The sequence below is a fragment of the Vanessa tameamea genome, chromosome 30, assembly GCF_037043105.1.
Source record: "Vanessa tameamea isolate UH-Manoa-2023 chromosome 30, ilVanTame1 primary haplotype, whole genome shotgun sequence".
Classification (NCBI taxonomy): Eukaryota; Metazoa; Arthropoda; class Insecta; order Lepidoptera; family Nymphalidae; genus Vanessa; species Vanessa tameamea.
This window is the reverse complement of record NC_087338.1, coordinates 5,049,160-5,070,292: the sequence shown is the minus strand read 5'-3', so window position 1 is coordinate 5,070,292 and position 21,133 is coordinate 5,049,160.

Here is a 21,133-nt window from a genome sequence, read left to right as displayed (position 1 = left end):
CGAGTGTCAAGGCCGTCTGACGTCACATGGCGTGTTTTCACGTCACACACACATGTACTATAGTTGATATTACTGACATAAGCGTAAATGTTTCATACTGCATTACGTCATAGCGTCTAAACGGATTTGAATGAAATTTGACGTTGCATACCAAGTTACAGGGTCGTAGCAGCTCAGTGGATAGAAGGCGTGTTTCAAAGATGACGGATTCGAACCAAAGCATCACTGGGTTTTGAGAGCTCAATTCGTGTTTTTGCATTGGAGCAGCCTTTTTAACACTACAGGAAGTTTGTCCAGCTGTGGGCTACTAATTTATAAAAAAAAAAGCTTTCGAAATATAATTTAGTTAAAATAAAATACGCAATTTATTTATTTATATATTAGGTTTACACCAATTCGAACCGGTTGAAACTGGATTAAACCAACGTACGTTTTTATTTGTGTCTACAATTCATGCCGATAAATGAAAGAAAAATTCGTAAGGAAACGCATGTTTTGGTTGAAGTTCTGTTAAATGTGCATCCAACTCGTATTGGAGGGCCCAGCAGCGGGAGTTTTACAGCTTTTTATTTAATTTAATATGTCGTTACAATAATCGTTATCAAACTTAGAAATATAACTCTAAATATATATAAAAAATCTATGAATTTCCGAATAAAACAAATTGTATGTTGTCCCTTTCAAATGAACTCCTTATAGTTGAATTGTGAGAAATACCTTCCATAAATAGTCTCAATAAAATATTTAAAAATGTTGTCAAGAGAGTTTCAATCTTTAGCAAAAAAAAAAACAATTTAAAAACAAAATTTTAAATTTCGAATTTATTTGTAACGTTATAAAACACGCTCGTATCTATAAAACAAACAATATACATATTAAATTAAACGAAACATTCATTAATCAAAAGACGACCCTACCTCATCGCCCTTCACGGAAAAAATAAAAAAAAAAACTTAAAAATGTGTCCAATCCTTGTAACCTTTAAATGGATAGATGAATTAGAAAGGGACGCATCTATATGTTAGAGAGAGAGAGCGCCCCCCTTACTCTATATTTTTATTGTTATAGCGTAGGGCGGGGAGATTTCGTCTATTTTTATGTTTTATATGTATGTATATGCTAACATGTTTCTGGTTTAAAATATACATCATTTATGTTTTAAAATAAATTAATTTAATTATTTTATTTACAGATAAAACTTAACACGATATGGCTGTATGGGTGTGTGCATTGGTAAGTTGTTTTTTTTTTACAGTTAAAAGCATGGCTGTTTATTTAATACGTGCTATTTAGTACTATTATTTACTTCGATCTTGGTTGTCAGTAGATATCCCGCTGTGCCTCAGAGAAAACGGTACGGCCGTAACGATTTTATTACGAATCAATAATAAGTAATTAAAGGTAATATCTAAGTCCAGCTTAAACCGGTTTGATTAAGTTCTTCGGAATAAGTCTTAATTGTACTATTTTCAATAACCGGTTAAATCTGGATTATTAACCGGATTTTACTTGTTACAAACTCATTAATTCTGTTGTTTACGTAACCTCATGTTGTTTTGTCTTATGTGGCAATTCCACTGGCTCACTGGTCATCTCCATCGTGTTGTGCAGAATAAGATGTGTAATCTAACATTTCTAAAGTAAATTTTATTATTATTCGAAAGATCTTCATAATATTACCATAATAAGGTAACCCAGGTATGCTGAAATAAACTGGAGACATGTTTGGATATTGTGTGTTTACTTATTATTTTGGTTTTCATCATATAATCTCTGTTTATTTTTGGGTAGACTGGGATGCCTTATGGCTGTATGGATGGCTACCTTTGCATAATTTGTGCCAATAAAAAAATAACAGTGATGTAAATTGCAATTATTCTGCGTATCAGGAGAAAGGTTTTGCTGATTCTAAAGTCCATTTAGGCTTAGGTAGCCACGTTAAACAAAATAATATGTTTGGTTTTCAACTATGTATGTATAAATGTTTAAAAAGAGAGTTTCTTGCCAGTTCTTCTCGGCAGAATCTGAATTCCTAACCGGTGGTAGCTTCTCTTAATATAGTTTGTTAAATGATGATTCAAAAGCCTACTTGAGTAAAGTACATTTTGAATTTTATTCTTTTTTATTTTGTGTAAATCCACCCTTCCACGCTTGGGTCTCTTCGGAGTCTTAATTATTTCTCGCACTGGCAAAAATAGAAGATATATTAAAAATTGCAAATAATTAACCCTTACACTGTCTTGTTTACAAAATGTACTTCCTAGTAATAATTTAATTATTCCGTCTGTTGTTTAGTTCTTCTCCCAAAACCTGTTTAATTTCACCAATAAAATGATCCTCGATTTCGTCTTCTGTAAAAACCCTTTGAGAACTTAAAAACACTTACTGTTCGTAATTAGAGGTGTGATGTAATTTAAAGTCACTTGTAGTTCAACAGTTTGTTATCTAATGTTTACAAGCAAATCATAAAACCAGGTACGGTTTAGGAAAATATGCTAAGCGAGTCCAAATAGTCCATATTAAATGTTAGAAGGAATTAAGATCGAAAAATTAACAGTTTTGGAGAAAATTTACTAATTAGGGCTTTGGCCAAGCCCGTCTGGGTAGGTACCCATCTGGGTTTTTTATGGCATAAGTGGGCGGATGGGGTATAATATTTTAATGATTCTTTACATCGCTAATGGACAACCTACTTACTCATCCTTCAAATAATACCATAAATTTAATTATAGGTACAGCAATACTTAAATGAGCCATACCTGCCCTGGCCTCCTTTCTCCCTGATCCAGAAAACCTTTCATAAAACACCGAAACCATTTATTCCTCCATATATTTCTGAAACTCATTTTAATTTCCCTGCAGATCGCACATGTGCTACAGATAACGGATCTTATCACTGGCTGCGGTAATCGTGTGTAATTCTGCGCTAATTTCATAAAACGCCACGTTCAAAGCTAAAATTATGACGTCACACACGTCGTCATACACCAAGAGATCAAACCAAACGATCGTTTTAACAAACTGCTACTTCATTTGGAATCTGTAGTTATATAACATTTTGGGTACGTTTCTTAACAAAAGCGAAGTTTAATGATTTTGGTCCAAGGTGTTGCTCTGACTGATTTCTGCCACGGCAGCCAAAGGTAGCACAGTCAACTGCACAGTGTGTGCGCTAACTCAGGTGCACCCTCTCATCCCTCTTGTAATCTCATGGGATGATATATCCGACACGACAGGAAATACGTCAGACGCAGAGTTCCAATAGCTATACGTGCTTTAAATATATATTTTAAGAATTCAGACGAGCAAATCGTTCAGAGCAAGTGATTCGGCCATAAACACTAATACAGCAAGAAGTATAAATATAGCTTATTTTATCGTCAATTCGACGACAACCATCAGATAAGATCTTATATAGGGGGATGGGGTGTTTCTAACAAGGAATGCGAAGACACGTCCTTGCCCCGGAGAGCACGTCAAATCTTACGCCTCTCTAGTCGGCAGTCCGATAAAAATCGGACGGGAGGGTGGAACTAGTGTTAAATGGTTACCACCGCCCATAAACATTGGTGCTGTAACAAATATTCATCATTGCTTACTTGGCCAATGCATCCCCAACTTTGGGGACTGAGATATTGTCGTCTGTGCCTGTAGTTACACTGGCTCACTTTATGATTCCAGCTTTAAGTAGCATTGATGACGTGGAAAATAAAATTTTCTTTACTCTACATTGCTTGTTTAAGTAAAAAAAAATGAAATATTTTTCTTCATTTAATTCAAATTCCATCTAAAACGGTTCAGTATTTTACTTGTGATATTAATATTACATATTAAATATTTTCGATCGAAAAATCGATGTCGGTATGTCTGTTTGAGATTAATAGATTTAAACACTGTTTGTTCGTACACCTTTAAAGTAAGCAAGTATATCTTATTCGTCTTGTAATTTTTTATATTAATTGCTTTTTTGGAACTTGTCGTTAGATGGCGTTGTAACACATCAACTTATATACCCTTAAATTCATCCCCATGACATTTGTTATACCAATTCACGACAGAAAAATATCTAATATCCAAGTCTTTCTAAAACATTACATTTAAAAAAGAGCCTAAAGCGAACATCAGAAGTGAATACTTGTAAAGTTACAAAGTTTAAGTTAAAAAATCAAAATAAAACGATCCCAAAAATAAGATCAAGTTCTAAAAGGCTAATAACAAGTTCATAAGTTACAAAAAGCTTAAAAAGAGGGCCGGTTGAAGGACCTAAGCTAATGTTCCCAGAGGGCAATGAACTTGCATCTTAACTCGTTGTTACTTGATGCAAATAAATGCCAAGTAATGGCAAATTATGAATGTGCCAATTATGTAACGGTACTACAAGGATTTTTATGCATGTGGGTCAATTTTTACAGCTGAATTTTTAAACCAGTTTCAATGTATCGATTTGACTGTAGTTTAGCACGTTATTTTGGTTGTGTTAAGAGTGTAATCAAATATCTTAATGTCAAAAATGCCGCCTTTTTTTTTTTAATTTTGTTATGCTCAGGTACGAGGTATAATGTTAAATTTTTTTTTTATGTTCTATTAACAAAAGAATATCTACTTTCTACATATAATTGTAGTCTTAGTGAATTCATTGTAATATGCTAAATGATAAAACAAATAGCAATATGGAGCCATTAGCAGTACGAATTAATTAAACTATATATATCGTGAATAACAAAGTATGTCTGTCTATTTATTAACATTGAACCTGCGTCTTTACCTGCACGAACACGGTGCCCCCAATTTTGCCCTCTCGAGTGATGAATTAAAAAAGTAGAGCATGTCCTTCTCCTGGAGTCAAACTATCTCCGCTCAGAAATACATCGAAATTGGTTCAGTAGTTAGCGAGAGGTTCCAGAGTTACTTTCGCATTTAGAATATTTGTATAGATATATTTGACACGGACGGACAAAAACAAGTAAAATTAGCAATGATTATGTTCGTCATCCAGCAATAATAAAAAGTAGGATTGTACTTTTCTGTATGAAGATGGTTTATGGTGCGGAGGGTTTTTAGGAGGGAAACCGGATGTAGAATACGGTGAAAATAATCTGTTAGTATTTGCGTTTTAATTGTCATTCATATTGCCAAAGATGTGCCAAACAAGAGGTTTAGTTTTTATGTTTGTGTTACACTGGCTAAATTCGTTTTCGAGTGACTAAATTAACCCCCTCTTGGTATGTGATTTTGTTAAACTGTCGTCAGTACTATGCCTTTGCAATCTCAAATGTCTTTGGGACTGTCAGAGCCGTCTCGGTCCCTTCCCCTAAGGCCCTTGAAATATAGTATCCTGATGGAAATTACTAAACTAGGTACGAGTCGAACTCGGGAGCGGAGGGTTCCGTACCACAAACTTTACTGTTATTATATTGTTATCGCTCAGTGTTGCTACACAGTCAAAAAATTCTCAATTTACTCCCTAAATATTTTTATAGAGTTACATTAAACTGAAACAGAACGAAAAAAAATTTCGGGCCCCCGTGAGAATGGGGGTCTCGTGTCCTTTGGTAAAGACGTTTATGCTGTTGCTACACTGTTTCTTTCATGAGTCACTCACTATTTTAAACGTAAGAAATAGAAAGTATTGTTCTTTAGTCGTAGACTATAATTACTTAGAGATATCCTTTTTTTTATATAATAATATATACTAATATTATAAAATATAAATATATATAACTTTTTCTGTCCGTCTGTTGCTCTTTCACAGACGAACGACTGAACCAAATTTGATGAAATTTGGTATGAAAAATTGAACGCCAAGGAAGTACAGCGGCTTTTTGATGACCAACAGCTAAAACACGAGCGGAGCCACGCGACTAGTATTTCTTATGATCTCTACAGACTAAACGTCCTTGATACTGTTTAACTTCATTGTGTTTTTTCCACAATTAGGTAAAGTTTAATTTTATAATTGTTGAAGAATGGAATGAATTAATGTACGTGTGTATGACTTTTGTATTCCACCATATTTTAAATGGCTGGACCGATTTTGATATAGATATGTATCATCCCGAGAGACGCTAGCTCTAATTTAATTCGTTTATTAATTAAGGGCAGTGTATTTTTTTTAAATTAAAATTTAAGTACGATGTAAGTAGGCGAGCAAATGGGCCACCTGAGCGTGGACACGACCATCCATAGAAATTACCATAGCATAAATCGCCAGTGTGCCACTAATATTGGGAACTGAGATAGAATGTCCCTTGTCCTTACTTATACTGGCTCACTCACCCCTTAAACCGGAACACAACAATACAAAGCATTGCTGCTTGGCGATAGAATATGAATGATGCGTGGGTGGTACCTACCCAAACGGCAGGGCCGGACCGTAAGTTCAGGGGGCCCTGTGCTAACACTACTTAGGGGCCCACCTAAGACATATCTGAATGTAGACTTGAATTAAATTAATTGAAGGGGTTTGATTAATTGCAGGACTCGCAGGGCTGCAAACCATACGATCTGTTTAATTTAATAAAGTTATGGATTATTTCGCATTATCGTCTATTTTTGACTTTGACTTGACTTAGCTGGGGCCCCCTTGAATCCACGGGGCCCTGGGCTGAAGCCCAAAAAGCCATATGGTAGATCCGGCCCTGCCAGACGGACTTGCACAAAGCTCTACCACCACGTACCTACCTACCTAAGTGTTAAAAGAAAGCCTTGCAAAATACTGATTAAAAATACTTATAGGTAATACCTACTTAAATTTTTTTTTAATTTTATTTCCCATAGATCTAATTCAATCTAGAGATTTCATTTTAACATTTTTAGATAATCAATATAGTTTCGACTTTGACCAGCCATGATATATAAAAAAAAAGTTACGTGTTTTTATCATCTGTGTGTGTGTGTTTGAATAAATATAAAAAAAATTGTCAAATATACTTAGTTATTTTTAAATGTTCCTTTTAGTCCGTTTTTAAATATATGTTAGTTTACAATTTACATTTCTAATTATAATAAGCATTTCATTATTTATTGTTTTCTGTTATTTAATTATGTCTCAAAAATCATAATCACAACACACCTAAGTCTAAACTACTAAAATGTAGAGTTGTATCAAAACCGATCTAATTTCTTAGAATGACAGATTTATTTTAATTTGATTAAACATCGAAAAATAAATGAGTGGATTCTTTAAAATAAAAAATAAATAAAGTTAGACGAGAAAATTAAAAATATTAATTTAAATAAAATTGTTTTATAGTAAATAATCGAATAAATTATACCTGCATTTGTAATATTTAAAATCATTTATTTTTTCACGTACATATTAATTTATATAATGGCAATATTTTTATTTTATGTTTTATAAGGATTCAATATATTACAAGTGTATCATAACCGATATAGTATGATATATCATTACATATTAAACATACACATATCAAAGTATTTAGGTAGTTGTGTACAATTTTATTGAGAGTGCCAAGGACCAAAAAAAACATGTTAGGTAAATAAGAAATTAACAAATAATGATCAACAATAAAAAGGTTAATTAAATGCATAAAAAAAAAATACACTTTTTTATGAGAGTTCTTGATGCTTGGTGCTGTCTACTTTTAGCGTTGTCAATTTGCTGTCAAATGATCATGACTGTTTCTAGGTAATAGTTACATTAATTTTATACTAATATTATAAAAGCGAGGTTAAGTCTGTCTGTCTGTTGTTCTTTCACGGTAAAATTTGCTATGAAGCAAGCTCGAACTCCAAGGGAGGACATCTGCCTATGACCAACCACTAAAACGCGAGTGACACCGCCGGTGACAATTAGTATTCAACTAATTGGAGCTGTATCAAAGCTAGTTGATAGTTAAGCAATGGAGTATCGTATGAAAACAACTTTTTTTTTTAATTGTAGTCACCTAGTCACTAGCTTTACCAATAAGAAATTGAAATTCAAAAAATCTTTAAAAAAAAAATAACAGCGTTGATGTACTTTGAAAATCGAATAATGACATACCTAATTCCAATATTAGTAATTTTTTTTTTATAAATTTATGCTAATGCCTAGTATGAGTTCTTGGATAGTTTAAAAAAAATACTAAAACGCTATGTCTTTATTAAAAGTGAGGCTTTAAAAAACATAGTTTTCTCAATAAAATAAATATATGACATCATTTTATAAAAAATAATAAAAAAGACAATTTCGTTCGAAAATCAAATTCGAAACGGAGAAAGAGTTTTTAAAACACGCTGAGGTCGACCAGCGCGAACGCACCGTTATAATATCTAAAGACGGAGAGCTGAACTATACCCTTCTCACTCCAGCGCACCGCCTCCCGCCTACTCGGAGGTGCGGGCGTACTGTATAGATGCATCTTGATACTTTATCATTTGATAAACATAAATTAATTCCCTTAATTCTCAAGTAATGACGTCTGATATAAATGTTGCTCAAGTTTGTTTTAAAAAGAAAGTTACTAAAAATTTTATTTTGTATTAAATTATGAACGTAATTTTTTATAAACTACTCATAAAAGATATTTTTTCCCAAAAACAAAGTATTTTTTTACTTGCAATTTTTTTTTAACTAAAATTGTTATTAGTTAAATGATATCTCATTTTGTATTGCAATTCTTTTGTCTGTATGTATCGTTGTACATCATAATGAGATTAAGTATTATTAACTCTGAGTAATTAAGATATACGGAGATGACGACATACTCATTGAACAGAACAGCTTGCAGTCAAGTCTAAAATTAAACACCTTATTGAGTACATAGTTTTATATCAATTATTATTTTTATATTTTATTTATAAACATATATAATAGGTACAGGAAGAGGTTAAACACTGACTTTGGAACTGTTTAGTACAATAATCTGGTTAGATTAGCGTCTCTAATCTAGCACAGGGGATATTTCAACAGGAAATATAGATTCGTACAACCCATTTGAAATAAAATTAAATTTTACTGTCATAAAGTACCTATTTAAAGTAAAAATATATTAAAAAAACATAAACTCAATATCTTCCCAGCGCACTGCCATTCAAAGTATTTAACTGAGACAAGATTTTATTACAACGGTCGTAATAATAAATGTATATGTTCTTGGCATTTAGTCGCCCCTGTCTGTGCAGTCGTTAATATCACGCGAACACAATGGTTCAACCTTGACCATATTTAAAAATACCTGTTTCCGTGCACTGGAGGTACTTTTCTTAATTCCAATTCACTGTGGAATAATGATGAGCGAAATGAATCGAGGATTCGTCAGACACATGCATCTGAACGGAGCTCCGATTAGCATATTCCTGAGCTACTAAATTTATGCATGCTATGCTAGGTAAAACGCCCCTTTAAACAGACAATATAGCACTTAATATATGCTATTTACAATTAGACTTATCACTGTCGTCGACTCACGTACGTATTGAGGTACTTATACATTTATTAAGCATATAGAACCATCGTTGAAAACTAGTAACCTCGTATGTATATCATAAACTATTGTTGAGTCAATAAAATACCGATTTTAATGTCTCAACAATAAATTATAACACTCTTAATTTACTTTCACTTTAATTCGTAATAAAAATAAAAATTGTACCACAATACGACTAAAAAGTATAAAATCTTCCCCTTTAAATGTAAAGGATTCCCTCCATTCTCCGAAGAATGTTGTATATACCGAGAAACGCCTAAAGCAAAAAGCTTATCGTAAGCTATTACCATATTTAAACCTTACGTTTCGCGTTTGAACTCCCGTCATACAACGGGCGACACGAGATATAAATTAGCCTTTAACAGGATAGATATTAGGTCTATATCTTAGTGTTCAATGTGTCGTCCGTACAGTCTAGACCTCTAATTGAATGATGCAGAGCTATAAATAGCGGTGTATAAATAGACGGCTGTTGCTAGGCAGACCATTGCATACCACGATGCCTACACTGCATGTTCTAAATGTTTCAACGTTGTTGGTACGTAATTATGTGGCAAGGTTAAGTTAATTATGAGTGTTGTATTAACTATGTGCATTTAATATGTTTAAGAAATAAGGCTTACATTGTTTTTTTTTAAAAGAAATAATTGCAAAAATGTATTTTTACATTCGGAAATTTACGTGAAATATTTGAATATGCAAATTTGTGGTTGAACTTTTTTTTTGTATTATTCTGTTTTTATGACATACATGAAACAATTATTATAAAATCAAAACATTTATTCAATGAAATCTTCGAAAGAAAAACTATAAAATAGCATAACCTGATGACCTAAAAATGCTCACAAGTATTGATTTATTCGTATGTAAGAAACCTTGGCAATTGTCTTCGGCTACAGTCACAGTCTGCTGCACACTTTCATAACCCTTGTCATTGGAAAACAGTGGTATCGATTCATCATTTTGAAAGATTATCATAATACATATTAACATCTAGACAAAATTAAACAGTTAACATAATAAAAAAAACAACATAAAACCAAAGCGATTCAATAAATAAAAAAAAATCTCAAGTACTAAGACCGCGTGCGTCGCGCTATATTGATCGAAATTCAAGTTCGGAGCAAAAAGTGGACCGCGCCGCTCTCGCTCCCACACGCGCCGTTCTTCTGAGTGCGAAGGAGACAGGTATACGCGTCGCCCGCGCCCACGTAAGGAGGTGCATTGAACTCTTTAATTTGAGGCCGAACGCCGGGACAGACAGCCGTCTCGCTCGCCGGGGCTTTGAACTGCTATTCAGAAGTACTGTTTAATATAAAATAGTTTTGTCTTTGTCACGAAGCGACGGACTTTCTTTTCAGACATTTGACGGTTTTTTTTAGTTGAGTTTTAAGTTAGTGAGTGATTTCATTATGGACATTGGGTGAGTTACAGTATACTGTCTAGTTTTTCATTTATTTATATATTATTAAAAAAACAATTGTCTTGGTAATTCCTTGTTGGAAATTGATATTTTTTTTTAAATATGAATATCGAATTTCTGAAAATGGCGTTTTGATTCGGAAATTTTCGTTAAAATCAGATAAGATTGCGAGATAATCATTTTTAATTAACTATATTAGGTTTAATTCGCGTATATAGGTTACCTAGCGACAAGTTTCATAACACCACGTGGATACTTTGAATTCAAATCCGATGCAATAATATCAAAATTTCCAAATAACATTCCGGTATAAATGCAGGCACAGGGGACATCTTAGTTTCCAAGGTTGGTGGCGCATGGGCGATGTTAGGGGTGGTGACCTTAACAAATTATTTACAATAAAAAAATAACATTTAGGTACTTAATATATTTTAATAATAATATATTAAGTAAATGATTTCATTTAATCAAAGAATTACGCTTCGAAATGTCTTAGCTTATGTCATATAAGGGTGTTTCGATTTTGACACTTGTGTGATATCTCAATGTCAGTCATGACTGGTACCCATTCTGTCTTCAAAACCCTGAACGGTGACTGACTTAGTAAAGTATGAGATAGTAAGCGTCATCAGGTTTTAAAAAAAATGTTATATTCGAATCGACTGTAAGAACTTTTGTACCGCCAAGCGTTACCGTTTCGCAATGTAGATTTACGAAGAACCGGCAAGAAACTCAGTAGTTCCCCTGTGTAATAATTACATTCAATGCAAAGGGTTAATAGACGACATTTATGTTTAGGTAAAAAATTATAATTGCTTGTTATTTTTAATATACTAGTTTTTGAATGCGACTTCATCCGCGTGAAGATATATAAAAAGTATCCTATATCCTTCGTTAGAGTTTAATCTTGCTTCACGTCAAATTTCAATAAATTAAAATCAACAGGAAAAATCATCTGTGAAAGGTAACAGACAGACATACTTTTACATTTATAATATTAGTATAGATAATATATTTTATTATATACAATAGTTATATTGTACTAGCAATTTATATTTTTTTTTTTTGTCATGTTGGTTGTGTAAAAATTTATGTAAAGCAACGCCATCTAGTAGCGAGTTACGGCAACGTCGTTAGTATGAAAACCTCCATGAAAATGCACCAATAGATTATTTTCAAATTCATCAGTCAAAGTGTAATCCCAAAGAGATATACTGACATACAAATTTATCTAAATTTATATATCACTAAAGTTAACATTGGAGTTTATATGAGTACTTTACATGGTTTTTACAAATATATATAAATAATTGAAAGTGGGGGTCTTTACAACCTAATTTATCGCACATAATATATTCTCCCTCTAAAAAGCAAGAAGGTTGAGTGAGCCAATGTACAGACGAGGCTACAGGCACAAGGGTCGTAATACTCTAAATAAGTTCTCAAAATTGTAGGAATAATCTATATTTCTTACAGTATCAATGTCATGAGCAGAGGAGAGCACTGACCATTGGGTAAATTTTACAGTCTGTCTATCTACATGACTAAAATATTCACATCTATAGTACTTGTGGAGGGAGGAGGGGTTAGGTGTTATTTACCATGTTTTAAATAAAGGTTTAAGCCATTTCTATTTCAAATTTAATCAAAACCTTTCTAAGCGTTTTTGTGTAATTGTGTAACAAACATATATATACATTTTCACATTTATAATATCTAATAGAACTACAGCTATATTATGATGTACTAGCAAAAACCGCGGCTTCGTCCGCTTAAAGTTCAGTTTGTGACGAATTTGCTTAAAGTACTTCTATACAACCCCTTTTGCCCAACGTTACCCTGACCGTTCGTCCGGTGAAAGCGTAACATACAGACACGAGTCACTTTACACAATAATAATAATTAATCTCAAATTATCACAATGTAATTGCGATTCAACGTAGAAATGCATTCCACGCGGTCGTGATTTATACAGTAACTATTTTTAAATCACATTTGTGTATATTTAAGGACTTAATGTCAATAATTCTTATGTAAACAGAGGTTTTCTTATATATGTAATATAATATAGAATATCTATTATGCCATGTATAAAATATCAATAATCATTTTATTTTAAGTATTACTACTAATTTATAATAAAAAATGGAATGATGAATGGATGGTGTGAAAGATGATATGGCCGGAAAGAATGTTACTTGTGAGATGACGTCAGATAGAAGTATGGAATAAGACATGCTGCGCCGGCCCCAAGTAAATGGGGATAAGGGCTCCTGCCCTGATACTGATGATGATAATAATTATTATTATAACCTCGGTCATTATTTATCGTAATTTTTTTTTAAATATTAAAGTAGTTTAAGTAACATCTTGTATATGTTCCACTGCTGGGATTAGACCTATACTCATTCCAACACATGCAGGTTTCCTCACGATGTTTTCCTTCATCGAGCACAGAATTCATTATAAACACAAATTGGACATACGAAAATTTTTGTCTGGGTTTTAACACAAATATTGTTAAGATTTATCATACAGCCACTGAGCCAATTCGCATATTTCAAAATCCTACTTTGTATCTAATATAAAAAAAGTTAATATAAAAAAACATATAGGAAGAGGGGTAGCTAAGGGCTCATCCCTTATTCATAGCTTTCCATAAAATTCAACTTGTTAAAACCATAATTATTGGAGATATGTATATTGAACCCCTTTGGTTTGTGGTAGGGCTCTGTTCAAGTCCGTCTGGATACCCACCCACTCATCAGATATTCTACCGCCAAACAGCAGTACTCTCAGCAGCAGTGAGCCAGTTTAAATACAGGGATAAGGGCCATAACATTTTAGCTCCCAAGGTTGGTTACGCATTGGCGATGTAAGGAATGGTTAATATTTCTTACATCACCATTGTCTATGGACGTTGGTGACTACTTACCATCAAGGGCTTTTATCAATATATATGTTTAAAAGCGAAATACCACTGACTGGCTCACAAGATCTCCGAAACGATGGGTCCCTAAGGTATGTTTGGAAATTTTAACTTCAAGAAGGAAATTTAGGGGGGGATAACTTTATTATTTTATCATCAAGCAATACACGACTGACTTGGTTACTTAACTTGCTTTAAATTTAAACAGATATGGCATTCATCATAACATCGAACGACACAAAAACGACACAATCAGTGACTTTCAAAGAGATTCTGGACGATGCCCAAATACCATCAAAACCAGAGAAATCCAGCATCCCACAGGAAAACAAATGACACACCGTAAAAAACACATATAAACTTATAGACCTGATGTTTCGCAGATTCACTTGCATTTTAGGGGTCGTCAGATGTTAGGTTAGGATAGTTCTAAAAAGTAACCTATGTCCTTCCTTAGGGTTCAAGCTTGCTTCATACAAAATTTAATCAAATTCGGTTAAAATGTTTGGCCTTGAAAGAGGAACAGACAGAGTTACTTTCGTATTTATAATATTAGAATAGATGTAACAGTTTGGGGAGAAGGGTTCAATCACTCCAGAACGGTTGAATGGATCCGAATGTAATTTAGCACAGAGATCTCTATCTCTATATAGTACGGAATAGCACATAGGACTATTTTCCCCGGAAACCTTGAAACCATCTTATACGTAGTGAATCGGTTTAATCTAGTTATATTATTAAATTTTAAAAATAAATAACTTTTAATAATACTCCAAGCAAATGAATTATAAATAAAATTAAGGCCCAATAGAAAAATAATCCCGTAAATTTTCATTATTAGCGATTGTATTTTTTCTTCAAATTGAAATGGGACCAAACTGGAAGTCTCCCAAACGGAAAAAGAATTATCCAAATCGGTTCATAAATGACTGAGTTCTTAGGTGACTAAGATAAGAACAATCCAACCGTATCGATGGCCTTGAAAATGTCCTTCCAAATGGGCCACCTGATGGTAAGTGGTCAAAACTGCCCATAGACATTAATCCAGTAAGAAATATTAACCAATCCTTACACCGCCAATGCACCACTGACCTTGGGAGCTAAAATGTTATGTCCCTCGTGCCTGTAATTACACTAGCTCACTCACCCTTCAAACCGGATCACTGAGTTAGCAGTACTGAGTACTGAGTACTGCTAATGAGTGCGTGGTACCTACCCAGAAGGATTTGCACAGAGCCTTACCTCCGTGGATATTTCTAACTAGCTACCAAACCCGGCTTCGCACGTGTAGAATAATGGTATAAACAAAACATTTAAGCCGTAATACACATCAGTATTAGTCGCTATATTTTTTCTGACAACTTCTATATCCTATTCCAATCGAAGTAGGAATAAAGACAAACAAATCTTAGATTTACGTATTTCATGAGTTTTGCTAAGAACTCGGCTATATTGTGCACTACTAAGAATTTATCATTAACATATCTCTATTTATAATACAATTCTATTACACTTAACTACTTATATCCACTTTAATTTTACTTCTTAAATTCCGATTTTCGTTTCGTCGACGTTTAAAGAGCCATCGTTTCGCAAATCCACAGTGAATATCATAGATTAATCGAGCTCTCGGCCAATTATATCGCGTCAATTTGCTGTCAAATGTTGTTTATTTGGCTTTTGTTCTCTTGTGGTTGGAGAAGAATATACAATAATCATCTCATTTCAGTAAAATTTACACAAACCATAAATTATACACCTAAACCGTCCATTAGTGAAAACCGTATCAAAATCCGTTCAATAGTTTTTTGAGTTTATTGTGTACGAGTTTATTCTATAATATGTTTTGATATCGTAATGACACAGATTAGAAAAAAAAGTTTAAACACCAAGTTAATTAAAGCTAAATGCTGTGAACATTTTTTTTTTGTTACTGTTTACTGTTTAAGTAGTTAATTTAATAATGAAAAAAAAAAAAAAGATTATAAAAAAACGAATTGTGTAAGATTAGTTGATTTCCTTGCAAGGTATGATGATATCAGACTATTAAATTTAAAAGTATTAAAAGAATAACTATTAAGTTTCTTACCGGTGGTAACATTTACATTATTTATTTTTAATTTAACAACCTCCGTGGTCGAGTAGTGTGTACACCGGTTTTCATGTTTCACATCCCGGGTTCGATTCTCGGCTGAGTCGATGTAGATAAAGTTCATGAGTTTTCTACGTTGTCTTGGGTCTGGGTGCTTGTGGTACCGTCGTAACTTCTGATTTTCCATAACACGAGTGCTTTAGCTACTTACATTCGGATCAGAGTAATGTATGTGATGTTGTCCAGTATATATTTATTTACATTAAATAATTTATAATAACAATTCATAAGTGCTTGTAACAGCCCATTGTTATAAAGTATATTTTGATTTTTAATATACGTATGTTTGTTTTGATGTTTGTCAGTCAATTACGATAGATTTCAAAGATTAAAATCCATAATAGTATTATTAAAGCGAAAGTAACTCTGTCTGTCTGTTGGTGTTTTACGGCTGAAGCGCTGAGACGAATTTGATGAAATTTGTTATGATTGATTATTGTGCCCAACAGCTGACAATAAATACGTAAAACGAACGGTGCGGGTAAATCCTCGGGCGAGAACTACTATAATATACACGTAAACTATTTAATGTTTCATACTTTTTTATCTCATTTCAACAATCACCACGTGTATATCTAACAACACTTAGGCACACGTCCTTCTTAATAGTACAGGGGTTACAGCTAGGATGCCCAGCTGTGGGACTTTAACGACATTAAAGACAAATTTCAATTCTTATGACGAAATATTGTGTCCATTTAAACGGCCTTGCGTTTATTTATTTTAATTATTATAAAGTTGACAACGTATTGCCGCATTGGTTTTATTCTTCCTACCCCCGTTTTACCCCCTTAGGGATCATTTAAGAAACCTACTTGCCAAATTTTAAGGTTGTATAGTTTCTGAGATTTCGTGTTTAATCAGTGAGTGGTTTTGTATATGTAGACGTGCAGGCATATTATGTGGGTGAATGAGGACCATGATCTGAGGAAGGTATTGAGCGTGGACGTGGATGGATATAGTGGTAAAGGCTAACGAACAGGAAGCTGACCTGATGGAAAGTGAACACCATCTTGTGACTTGTAGGTGTGCTGCCAGTATCTAAGAAATATGTAAGCTCTTTTATTAAAGGTTCACTGGATCACTCACCTTTACAGTACATAAGAGGTAGTTTGAAAGTGGCACCAGTACCCGAGAAGCTATCTGAAAACCGGCTGTCATGGTATGGGCATGTTATGCGGAGGAATGAGGACCATGTTGTGAGAAAGGTTTTGAGAATGGATGTGGATGGATATAGAGGTAGGGGACGACCCAAGAAACGATGGATGGACTACGTGAAAGACGATATGGCTAGAAATAATGTTACTTGTGATATGACGTCAGACAGAGAACTACGGAAGAAGACGTGCTGCGCTAACCCCAAATAAAATTGGGATAAGGGCAGGAGGATGATGATGATGATGGATTTATTCATACATTTTTGGTAATAATCGGTGTAGTTGATGTGGTTCAAGTTTGGCCATCAATAACCTTTTGCGTACATAACATAACATTAGCAGCCTGTAAAATTCCCACTGCTGGGCTAAGGCCTCCTTTGAAGAGAAGGTTTGGAGCATATTCCACCACGCTGTTCCAATGCGAGTTGGTGGAATACACATGTGGCAGAATTTCGTTGAAATTAGACACGCAGGTTTCCTCACGATGTTTCCCTTCAATTAAGCACATGAAAATTCAGTGGTGCATGCCTGGGTTTGAAACCGAAATAATCGGTTAAGATGCACGCGTTCTAACTATTGGGCCATCTCGGCTCCTTGTGCGTATTATGGATTTATAATTCATCTCGTGCTCAACAGTAAAGGAAATACCATTAAAATCTTTTACACGAGTATACATGAGCCGATATGAGTTCTTGGTGGTAAGGCTTTGTGCAAGCCCGTCTGGGTAGGTACCACCCAGTCATCAGACATTCTACCGCCAAACAACAGTACTCAGTATTGTTGTGTTCCGATTTGAAGGTAGAGCCAGTGTAACTACAGGCACAAGGGACATAGCATCTTAGGTCCCAAGGTTGGTGGTGCATTGGCGATGTAAGGAATGGTTAATATTTCTTACAGCGCTATTGTCTATGTTAGCTGATGACAATTTACCATAAAACAAAAATAATACACCAGCCTGTATTGAAATAGCGTGATAGAATGACCTCTGAAAATCTCTTTAAAAGGTAGTCTTATCTTAGTAACTGTTACTAACTTCACTAATCAACGGTGAAAAGATTATCTATTGATATTATTACCGTTCTCGTTTGAAACATTGCGAAATGGCACCATATGCCTAAAGTTACCATCACCGAATATATAATATGTATATAATAGTTTTTCATTCTATTGGGTTAAGTTTTCAGAGAAAATCGGTGAGCTTGGTACAATCAAAATATACTTTATTAAAGTAGGCTTTTACAAGCACATCGGATCGTCATTTTACGAACTATATCAAGTGAAGCTATCACCGGTTCTAAATGTAGATTCTACCGACAAGAACCGGCAAAAATTTCATTAGTTACTCTTTTTAACATTTAAAATAAAATGTTAGTTAAATACAATTATATATGTATATAATTTTTCCTGTCTGAATGTCAACAAGAATTAGCTCTACGCTCTGTTATTATCTATATAATCTTGTGTTGAATAATATATATTTATTAATTTTTGATAAATGATTTGAATTTATGAAACGGCAAAGTTAAAAATATCTGCATTATTTTATTATAGACACAAATACCTTTCCCAAGAAGGATTTATTGACTGCGGAGTCGGAAACTCGGCGTTATAAGCTTATCCTTACGGCTCGTGTTTATACAATTAGTATCCCTGGATTCCAAAAACCACTGCATTTTCATGTGCTTAATTTGTGTTTATAATTCATCTCGTACTCGGTGAAGGAAAACATCTTAAAGAAACATGTCTCTATCTAATTTTAACGAAATTCTGTCATATGTGTGTCCACCATTCCGCACTGAAGCAGCGTTGTATAGTAAGCTCCAATCCTTCTCGTCAAATAAGAAACCAGCAGTGGGACAATTGCAGGCTGTTACAAGCTTTCACGAATCTATGCCTTCTTTGTAGTCTTAATATAAATACCCACAAAAATATGTAAATCATATATCGCGATGCAGTGCGTCTCGGAGGTTTTAGTATTTACATATAAGACAAACTTTGTCCATGGCTTTGTTTAGAATTAATGCATGAAAGCTCAGTATTGCTTACCCGGGTATGAACCTTATCCAGGCGATCTATCTACTTCAATACAAACATACATGTATAAAATATATAACGTATTTAAAAACAGTGTTCATTTGTAGTTATATAAATAATCTTTTGCGAAATAAATAATACGTTGAGCAAGGTCAGTTATTATTACTCATCAACTATGTACTTTATATATTACTAATAAATAAGGAATAGAGATAGACAAACCTTAGATGTACGTATTCCATGCGACTTGCTGTAACTCGGCTATATTTTGCACTTCTAGCAATTCTTGATTAGTATATCTTTATTTGTAATACAATACTATTCAACTTTACATTGAATTAGCAGCCTGTAAATTTCCCACTGCTGGGCTTAAGCCTCCTCTCCCCTTGAGGAGAAGGTTTGAAGCATAATCCATCACGCTGCTCCAATGCGATTTGGTGGAATACACGTGTGGCAGAATTTCGTTGAAATTAGACACATGCAGGTTTCCTCGCGATGTTTTCCTTCACCGCCGAGCACGAGATTAATTATAAACACAAATTAAGCACATGAAAATTCAGTGGTGCTGGCCTGGGTTTGAACCCGAAATCATCGGTTAAGATGCACGCGTTCTAACCGCTGGGCTGTCTCGGTCTGTCTCTATATCCACTTTAATTTTACTTGCAAACTTCCGATGACCGCTTCGATATTAAAATAGCGTTTTTTCGCAAACCCAAAACGAATATCGTAGATTGTTTTTAGCTCTCGACCAATGAGATCGCGTCAATATCATTGGTCGAGAGTTATATTTGTATTTTTTATTAATTTAGTAAGATATTTGACATTTCTCTTTTGTATGTTATCTGTGACCCGTAGTTGTGATTTATAGTAGATACGTCATTGTTCATATATATTGCTACAGCGTGAAGTTAGGAAATAAAGGATAATTTAAAAAAAAACGGATGTCTAGTTCTTGATATTCCAGTATTAATGTTTTTTTCTAAATAATATTAATATAGATAGTTCCCTAACCAAAGATTAAAGTACAAGATAAGGGTTTCGAGTTATGAAGTGAAATTAATTTTCGGCGGGAAATTTGACAGTTTAAAAAAAAAGACAATTACAAAATGGACGAAATTAAACTAAGTATAAAGAGTGAGCTTGAAGAAGTTAAGGAAGTGTTACTTATTTAATTTTGACTAACTGTTAAAGCTTATTAGATATAAATTCTTAAAAAAATATATTGATTGAACACTATTAAATTCGTCACAAACTTGATAAGAATGTATATATCACAAAATTCCAGAAATTGCGATAAAAAATTAAATTAAATCCATAGCAAATTAATTTTGATTACATTGTTAAAGACATATAAGGTTTTTTTTACAGTCGTTTGATTGCATTATTGTATAAGTAACTACGCAATTCTAGTCATATTAAGTAAACATTCAAAAATATTTAAGGCACTAGTAACGCCATCTACCGTTAAATAGCTGAATTTCCCAAAGATAAAGATTCAGTATTAGCAATAACAATAACAGATTTTAATTGTTCTTTCGTAAATATTATTATAATAGATTATGACGGTTATGTTGTACCTGTTTTTAAATCTGTGGTGTTGCCAGTAAAAAGAGGTTAAAATTTGAAAAAAAAAATTAACAAAATTATTTACGTTTTTTTAATGTATTAGTTTGACGGGTAAATGTGCCTCATAATTATAGTTAGTGGTCAGCATAGATATTAATACTTATTTTAGACCATTTGCCAGTTCGCTTAAATTAAATAAAAATAAAAAACTACGCAAAACATCAGATCGATCATTTACTGCAATACTTGAACTATAACCAAACCAGAATACACATATTTGTGCTTAGAATTTTAGTAGAGATTTTAAATATATACATTAAAACTATTATTACAAAATATTTAATCATTAGTTCCGGAGATTACCCCCTAGGTACAAACAAACACATTTTACCTCTTCATCATTTTAGAATAGATTGTTTCCACGTATCCTGTTACCTC